This window comes from Capricornis sumatraensis, chromosome 11, assembly GCF_032405125.1.
Source record: "Capricornis sumatraensis isolate serow.1 chromosome 11, serow.2, whole genome shotgun sequence".
NCBI lineage: Eukaryota > Metazoa > Chordata > Mammalia > Artiodactyla > Bovidae > Capricornis > Capricornis sumatraensis.
In genome coordinates this window covers 29,195,301-29,203,867 of record NC_091079.1, presented here as the reverse complement: position 1 = coordinate 29,203,867, position 8,567 = coordinate 29,195,301, and positions in this window count along the sequence as shown.

Genomic DNA, 8,567 nt, shown 5'->3' with positions numbered 1-8,567 from the left:
CTGAACTGAACAAATAAAGTTCTTTGTAAATGTCCAGTGCAAAGGAGCAAAGCTAGAATCACATTTTTTTTCTAATGAATAGTTATGACTCCTATGGTCATATTTTGAGACATAGACCTATTGAAGTTGATTGCATTGTTCTTTCTGCCTTACTTTGCCAGGAAGGTCTTAGCTAAATTGAGCATTCTACTGTAGTGGTTATCTTTAGGTAAGTATCTTTTTTTCCTACCTGCTCTATCCTCAGCTCTTGTTTTTTATTCTAATTTTGCCTAATTTCCAACATTTTTCTTTACTATTACTGAAAATTATTTGAGGAGAATAAATAATATATAATGGAATAAATGTATAAAGCATCCTAAAAGCATCTTTTGGTACCTGCTTCAGACAGACTCGTGTGTTGAATGAATTACAATCCTATGTGAGATATGACCTAGAGTTTATTACTCTTAGGAGAATAATTAAAACTCAAACTATAGATTTAGATATTGTCAGAGTCTGGAAGGGCTGGGAAATTATTTAGTTGGACTCTTGAGTTCCAGACAAGTTAAGCAACCTTCTTGAAGGTTTCCAGAAGTTTAACGGTATATCTGGGTTTAGACTGGTCTTCACAGCGTATGAACTACCTCTGCTGCTGCTGCTGCTAAGTTGCTTCAGTCGTGTCCGACTCTGTGCGACCCCGTAGACGGCAGCCCATCAGGCTCCGCCATCCCTGGGATTCTCCAGGCAAGAACACTGGAGTGGGGTGCCATTGCCTTCTCCAATGCATGAAAGTGAAAAGTGAAAGTGAAGTCGCTCAGTCATGTCCGGCTCTTCGCAACCCCATGGACTGCAGCCTACCAGGCTCCTCCATCCATGGGATTTTCCAGGCAAGAGTACTGGAGTGGGGTGCCATTGCCTTCTCCATGAACTATCTCTATATCCATTTTAATAAGATTCTGATGAGCTCGTTTTCAAAGAATCAGCTCTCCTGGGTGGGTGGGCAGAGACGTTTTGCCTGGGGCAGTTCAAATCTTGACATTTGTTGGTACAATGTACATGGACTAATACAGATTTCTCTCTTATTTGCTGAGGGCAAACTCGGCTAGACATAATCGATCTATTCTGTGAAGGAGTCTAGGCTTTCCATCCCTGATAATAGAACCATTATTCACGTGAGATGACTTTCCACTGGGAGTTTGGACTATGGATATTGGTTTTTATCAATCATGCTTGATAAAACCACACAACATGCTAATTGCTGAAATTATTTAATAAAATTTGGCATTGATTTGGGAGAAAAAACAGACATTCTCATATAGTCACATACTTACTTCAAGGTTTTTGGCAAATAATTTGCTAATGTATATAAAAAAATCTTAATCATATACATGTCCTTTGGACCAAAAATATAGCTTCTAGGTATTTATCCCAAGTCAATTTACAGCCTTGGCTTACACATGTATGTTACACAAATTACATTCCTATCACATTTCTGATCCCTTATCAGGACCTGGGAATTGAGTAGTTCTGATTATGCCCATATTACAGATTAAGAAGCCAAGAGTTGAGGAAATTCAGGTAACTAGCTTGTAGTCACACAGCTAATTGGTAAAAACCTGTCTGCAATTTACTTCATTTCAATTATGCAGACAGACTTTGAGACAACCATTTTAGCACAAACTGACAAAGGCTGTTTAGGAAATCAGAGGAGACAGGAAAAAGAGCAGAGAGAGAATAAGGCTTCCATAAGTGATTTGTTTTATTTGATCCTTAAATATGTTTGACATAAAAAATAGCAGATTAAAAGATACTAGACTTCAGACTCAAAGTTAGTAAACAGTGAAATCATGCATTGCTGCGTTGCGCATGAAATGAAGAAGTGTGTGAGATATATATTGAACTAAAAATTCAAGTTCAATGTGATACAGTATTTGCTTTTCATGAGTGTTCATTTAAAACTAGGAAAGATTAGAGCCTGCTACTGACTCTTATTATTTGGACCAAAACAATTTTTTTTGCAAGAAAAAAGCCAAAGCATCAACCTACTATTTTAGCTTATTTACTTTTTTTTTAAACAAGCTTGGCTCAGCTGGTAAAGAACCCACCTGCCAATGCAGGAGATGAAAGAGATGAGGGTTCAGTCCCTGAGAAGGGAAGATCCCCTGGAGGAGGAAATGATAACCCAGTCCAGTATTCTTACCTGGAAAACCTCATGGACTGAGGAGTCTGGTGGGACAGTCCATGGGGTTGCCAAGAGTCAGACACAACCGAACACACACATACACAGAAAACCAGTACAGCTGTTGCAAGGAGAAATCAACTCTGACTCCATGTTGTAACTGTTTCTTTGGCTTGCTTTCTGTTGCTTTTGTTATTATAATCATACATAATGACCAGCCTCAGAGAATCCTGCCCCTCTGCCTGACTGTCAGAGTGCCTTTGTTCAGAACCCTGTAGATGGCAGGAAGGAAGAAATGAACACATACCCCTGTCTGAGACTTGCCATTCTGGGAGACATTTGCAAGATTAAATGGCATTTTACTTTGCTTCCTCACGGCCTCCTATCTTTGATTTACAAAACAACCTGGCATCCAGACCCAGGTAAGATGGTTATTTTGAGATATTAGTCTGCCATCTTCTTGGTCAGAAGGCTTTCTGAATAAAGTCCTATTCCTTGCTTCGACTCCTTGTCTCAGATTCATTGTCCTGTTGTGTGGCAAGCAGATCAAACTTGGACTTGGTAACATAGCCACTATGTACCCTGCTTGACTGCTGACCTGGGGCCAGCCCTCCAACCTGGATGGAGCTTCTATTTGGGGAACAGATGGTATGGGATTCTCTGTGGAGCCTTTCCTGTGTCCTACTGGCAAGGTTGTTTTTAGCTTTTGCTTGTGAAGCTTATAATGAGGGATTTTCTCACTTTTCAGTAGGAGTCAGACTTTACACCCTAACACGCAGGCTTTTAAAATGGGAGAATTGTAGAAAGATGCTTGTGGGATGCCTGCAGGGTAAAAGAAGCCTTTGCCTTTGGTGGTTATGGATATCAGGCAAAGTCCGTCATCACCGTTATCATTACCTTCATCATCATCACCAAAATAATTCCAAACATTGGGTCGAGCATTATGCTAAGTACCCTCAGTGCATTGTCACGTTTAATCTTCATCATACACTCTGGGTAGCTACTATTACCCCTGCCTTACAGATGAGAAGACTACAGCTCAGGGTATAAGTTGTCTGCCTCACATGAGGGTCATAATTATCTCATGACCTTCAATGTCAGCCCTGATGGATAGGAGCTTTGAGGAAATCTTCAGTGAAAGAAAAATGGAAGGAAACAGTTAAAGCCTTACATGCATTTAATAATCTCCGTTGCATCAGATGAGAATGAAAATCACTCCATTCACCCTGAGTTCTGCACACTTTGAAAGGCTGGAACTAAATAAAATTAAATTGCTGTTTTTCTCTTGAGAAGCTACAAAAGAAATGTAAAAAAAAAAAAAAGAAGAAGAAAAAGAATCAAAAATTAGTCTGGAATCAGGGGCTGGTAAGTACTGTCTGTCTATACCACTAAAAATACAATTCATTGAATTCATGTAATTCATTGAAAGCACAGTTTCTGTGGCTCAACGGAGGCAATATTTTTTTCACAGAGAATTAACAAAACAAAAAATTTTAAACTAGAGGGAAAGTTAAAATGTAATGAATACCTTCTAAGTGTCCAACCCTACTTTATGTGTATTTTCACATTAAGTTTTACTGCTTTATAGATTAAATTTTCCTATTTCATAGACGAAAAAACTGAATCTTGGCGATGTTACTTTATCTGAGGTCACAAACTGCCCATCTCTCTGACTCTGAATGATACTTTCTATAATTAATACTCTAGAATGTTCCAGAAACTATTTTAAGGACTTAGCATAGTTTGACTCATTTAATCCTCACAGCAACCCTGGGATGTAGATTCTGTTATTGTCCCCATTTTAAAATGGAGGAGTTCAGATGGATTAAATCAATGCCCCAGGTCACCATGTGTCCCAGGTCACCTGGCAGAACCAGGATTTGAATCCAGGTGGTCTGGTTCCTATGATGTGACGTCTTCTGCTCTCAAACAAGCAGCGTGCCACGGAAGGAGTCGTGGCAAGAATTACAAGAGTAATAGTGATAAGAAGTAGTGCATAACTAAATGAAGAAATTTTATTAGGATTTCTCTTAGATTTCTCACAGGACTTGAGAGTATGAGCTGGAGGAGGGAGTAGGTCAGATTCTACCAGAGGCAGAAGAGTCAGAATTTCTTCATAGTTCAGTTCAGTTCAGCTGCTCAGTTGTGTCCAACTCTTTGCGACCCCATGGACTGCAACATGCTGGGCTTCCCTGCCCATCACCAACTCCTGGAGCTTGCTCAAACACTTGTCCATTGAGTCAGTGATGCCATCCAACCATTTCATCCTCTGTCATCACCTTCTCCTCTTGCCTTCAATCTTTCCCAGCATCAGGGCCTTTTCCAAAAAGTCAGTTCTTTGCATCAGGTGGCCAAAGTATTGGAGGTTCAGCTTCAGCATCAGTCCTTCCAATGAATATTCAGGACTGATTTCCTTTAGGTTTGACTGGTTGGATCTCTGTGCAGTCCGAGGGACTCTCAAGAGTCTTCTCCAACATCACAGTTCAAAAGCGTCAATTCTTTGGCACTCAGCTTTCTTTATAGTCCAACTCTCACATCCATACATGACCACTGGAAAAAACCATAGCCTTGACTAGACAGACCTTTGTGGACAGAGTAATGTCTCTGCTTTTGAATATGCTGTCTGGGTTGGTCATAGCCTTTCTTCCAAGAGACAAGCGTCCCTGGGCTCAGTGGTCTCTTCTAATGGAGCAACAGTTACTCTATGGGAGGGGTCTTGGCTACCAGTTATTCTTTCAGTTCCAGTGACGTGCATTGCCCACCAAACGTCATATCTCAAGTAATAGTCTTAGTTTATCACTCTGCGACCCTCACAGTTCTCTAGCTGCTGCTGCTGCTGCTAAGTCGCTTCTCTAGAGGATGTATCAAAACAATTAACACATAAGTGTTAGGCCACCATGGGCAATTTGGAGTCCCACACTCAAGCAGCACCATGTAAGATGAATCTGAAAATGGATTGACCCTAGGATGTGTGCTTTGTGTCTAAGAACCCCAGCCTTTCCATCTGACTGAAGAAGTAGAGATTCGTAGAGATGTGGTTATTTCCCTTAGGTTACACAGCTAGTTAGTGGCTGGGTCAGGAAATCTTGACTTGGGGTTCTCATCATATAAAACTTGGTGTTTGAAAGAGGTGGATACAAAATTAAGTATTTTAATACTAAATTGTAGGGATGTAGCTTCCTTGATTAATAAAAGTTCAAGAGAATTCCCTGATAGTCCAGTGGTTAAGATTCCACACTTTCACTGCTGAGGGTATGAGTTCAATCCCTGATCCAGGAACTAAGATCCCACATGCTGTAGGGAGCAGCCCCTCAAAATAAACAAAAAAATGAAAGCTCAGAATGTATATTATTCATATACACATAAGGCGTATATAATTATCTAATTTTATTTAAAATAATATATGCCATTGAAAGGCACTATAGAAATATGGAAGAAATTTGCACAAAGTATGCATATTTAAGTATGAAGAGGAAACAGCAAAAATGAGAAAAAATGATAAGAAGAAAAGGAGAATTTAATGTGCTGAGTAATTTACATACTGACAGTAAGTTTCTTTGAATGGAACATACAAATGTATGTAAATTGGACAGCCTATTTAAGAAAAAAGATATGCAAATGCATGTCCACAGAAATCTGCTGCTACCCTTCCTGTTGGAGTAGAATAACAAGATGCTTAATTTTTTTTCTTTCCAGAATGTCCCCTCAGGAAACTGTAGGGCCAAATTTTACCTGTCTAGATTTTAATCATTCATTCATCCTTGTCTTCGTCTTACATGTACTTAAATTATACAAAATAATGAAGGAGCAAAGGTGAATAAGACACAGAAGGTACTGATCTATTGCTTTTATTGGAAATTGTGTGCCTGTCCCTCCATAATTGAAGCTCTTTTGAGGGCAGGGCTCTTTATCTGTTTTGCACAATGAAATGTCTAAATCTGCGTCTAGAAACATATGAGGAGCTCTGAAAATATTTATCAAGTGAGCATACCTGGCTTAAAGCAAGTGCTCAGTCATACTTAGCTTTCTCTTTCCTACCTCAACTTCAAATGAAAAGCTACATCAGTTATAAGACAAACAAGTACTAATGGTATAATATAGAGCACGATGGCTTCAGTTAGCACTGCTGTATGTTATTTAAGAGAGCTGTTAAAAGAGTAGATTCCAAGAGTTCTCATCACAAGGAGAATATTTTAAAAGACTGTTGCTGTTGTTTAGTTGCTAAGTCGTGTCCGTCTCTTTGTGAGCCCGTGGACTGTTGCCTGACAGGCTCTTCTGTCCGTGGAATTTCTCAGGCAAGTGTGTTATTGGAGTGGGTTGCCATTTCTCCTCCAGGAAATCTTTCCAACTCAGGGATCAAACCCGCATCTCCTGTATTGGCAGGTGTATTCTTGACTGCTGAGCCACCAAAGAAGCCCTTTTTTAATTTTTTGATTCAAATATTTACTGAGCAGCTAGGGAAATACATGGTCAGAGGTGAGGCAATTGCACAAATAGAAAGCAAAGTATAAGGTTCACTGAATCACAGCAAAGTGTTTTAGGAGATCAGTTGATTGCTTCCAGCCTGGAAGGAGGCGTGGGTGGGTGGCCAATCAGGAAAGGGGACTGAGATTAAACTAGAAGACGTCAGTCTGGATTGTTGATGATACTCAGTTTGGACTATGTGTGTCTCCTCTTTTCCTCTCCCCACCTTTGGGCTTAGTTTACCAGTAGTGCCCAGGATTGTTCAATGTGTTTTTCTATACTTGCTTGCATTTTTGCTTTAATGTCTTAAGGACAGAGCTAGGTCCTTTAGGCGTCGTAGGTGTTTTTTTTCCTGTTATTTTGAAGGATCCTTGACCTTTTGATCTTGGTGTTGACAGTTTTGAGTCTTTTCCATTCTGGTTCGATTTTTGTGCATTTTTGGCTGGAGTATCTCTTACAGATTTCTCTACTGGAGCTTTTCTTCAACTTCCTCATCAAAATTGTCATCATCTTCATCATCATCATCTTCCTCAGCAGCAGCAAGCTTTACTTTTTTCTGGGGAACCTTACTACCACTTCCAGGCGCAGAACGCTTTCCAGATATACTTAGGAGTTTCACATCCTCCTCCTCTTTGTCTTCTGACCCTGCATCTTCCTCCGCAGCTACTAAGTGCTGTCCACTGATATGCACAGGCCCTGAACCACACTTCAACCGTAAAACCACAGGTGGTGTAATTTCAAAGCCCCCAAGAGAAACCGTTGGCTATACAGACATTTTCAAAGTTGCCAGTGTTACTTCAGTTGGACCGCCTTCATAATCCATTGCCTCTGCTTCAACAATGTGTAATCCATCCTTTGCTCCAGCCCCTAAACTGACCGTTCTTAAAGATAACTGGTGCTCATTTTCATCATTATCCACCTTGAAGGGATAATCTCTGTCAGCCTTTAGTTCACAACCAGAAAGATAGTTCTGGGGCCTTGATGGGCTCATATCCATGTCCATTGACTCCTCCATGGGTTGGCAGCACGCATTTATGTGGGAGAGAAGCTGGATGGAATTAAATGATTACTGTTCAAAGGACCAACCGCGCAGGACAAAATCACACCAGAGAAAGCAGAAGCCTTTTTAAAGGACTAGAATTACATTATTTGACAGAACCGTAAGAACAGATGAGAATTTAGTTAATATTTTTCACATGTTATCATTGTAACTTTAAGCAGGTAAATCTTAACAGATATTAATATTGTTTACATCATAATTGATTTGCCTAATTCTAATGACAAGAAATAGTCATGCTTTTTTTTTTTTTTCTTTCATTGTATCTCTATGAGATGATGGATGTTAACTAAACTTATCTCGGTAACTATTTTACAATCTCTGTGAATCAAACCATTGTACTGTGCACCTGAAACTTTCCCAGTAATGTTATGTCAATTATTTCTCAATAGAACTGGGCAAAAATGAAGAGCTACAGAATGTCTGTTAGGGTTGAAAAAGGCAATGACCACCAAGCAGCTTTCCTCTCTATCCTCACCGTGACAGGACTCTGCTCAGCCTGGGAGGTAGTTAACACTCTTAAGGTGACACTTTTTCCACCTGGAGAGGTAGTTGTTGTCCTTGGCATGGGTTCAACTCTCTTTGGGACAAATGCCATGCTTCCTTCTCCTCCTTTCACCAGATGCCATGTTCCACTGCATCCCATGAACAGAGGTATTATGCGTCTCACCAGGAAAAATGCTGGCCCTTCTTTTTTCTTTCCCTTTCTCAGCGTCAGACACTGTGTCATCCAGCCTGTTTCATGGCTTTACTTTGTTGAAGGGATTTTTCTTTGCTGATGTGCGAGCAGAGTTTCTTCCGTCTCGGTTACATCCACTGTGGCTTCTCAGCCTCCTCTGGGCTGCTGCTTCTATAACTGACTCCTCCTGATACGAGCCCTTGGCGAAG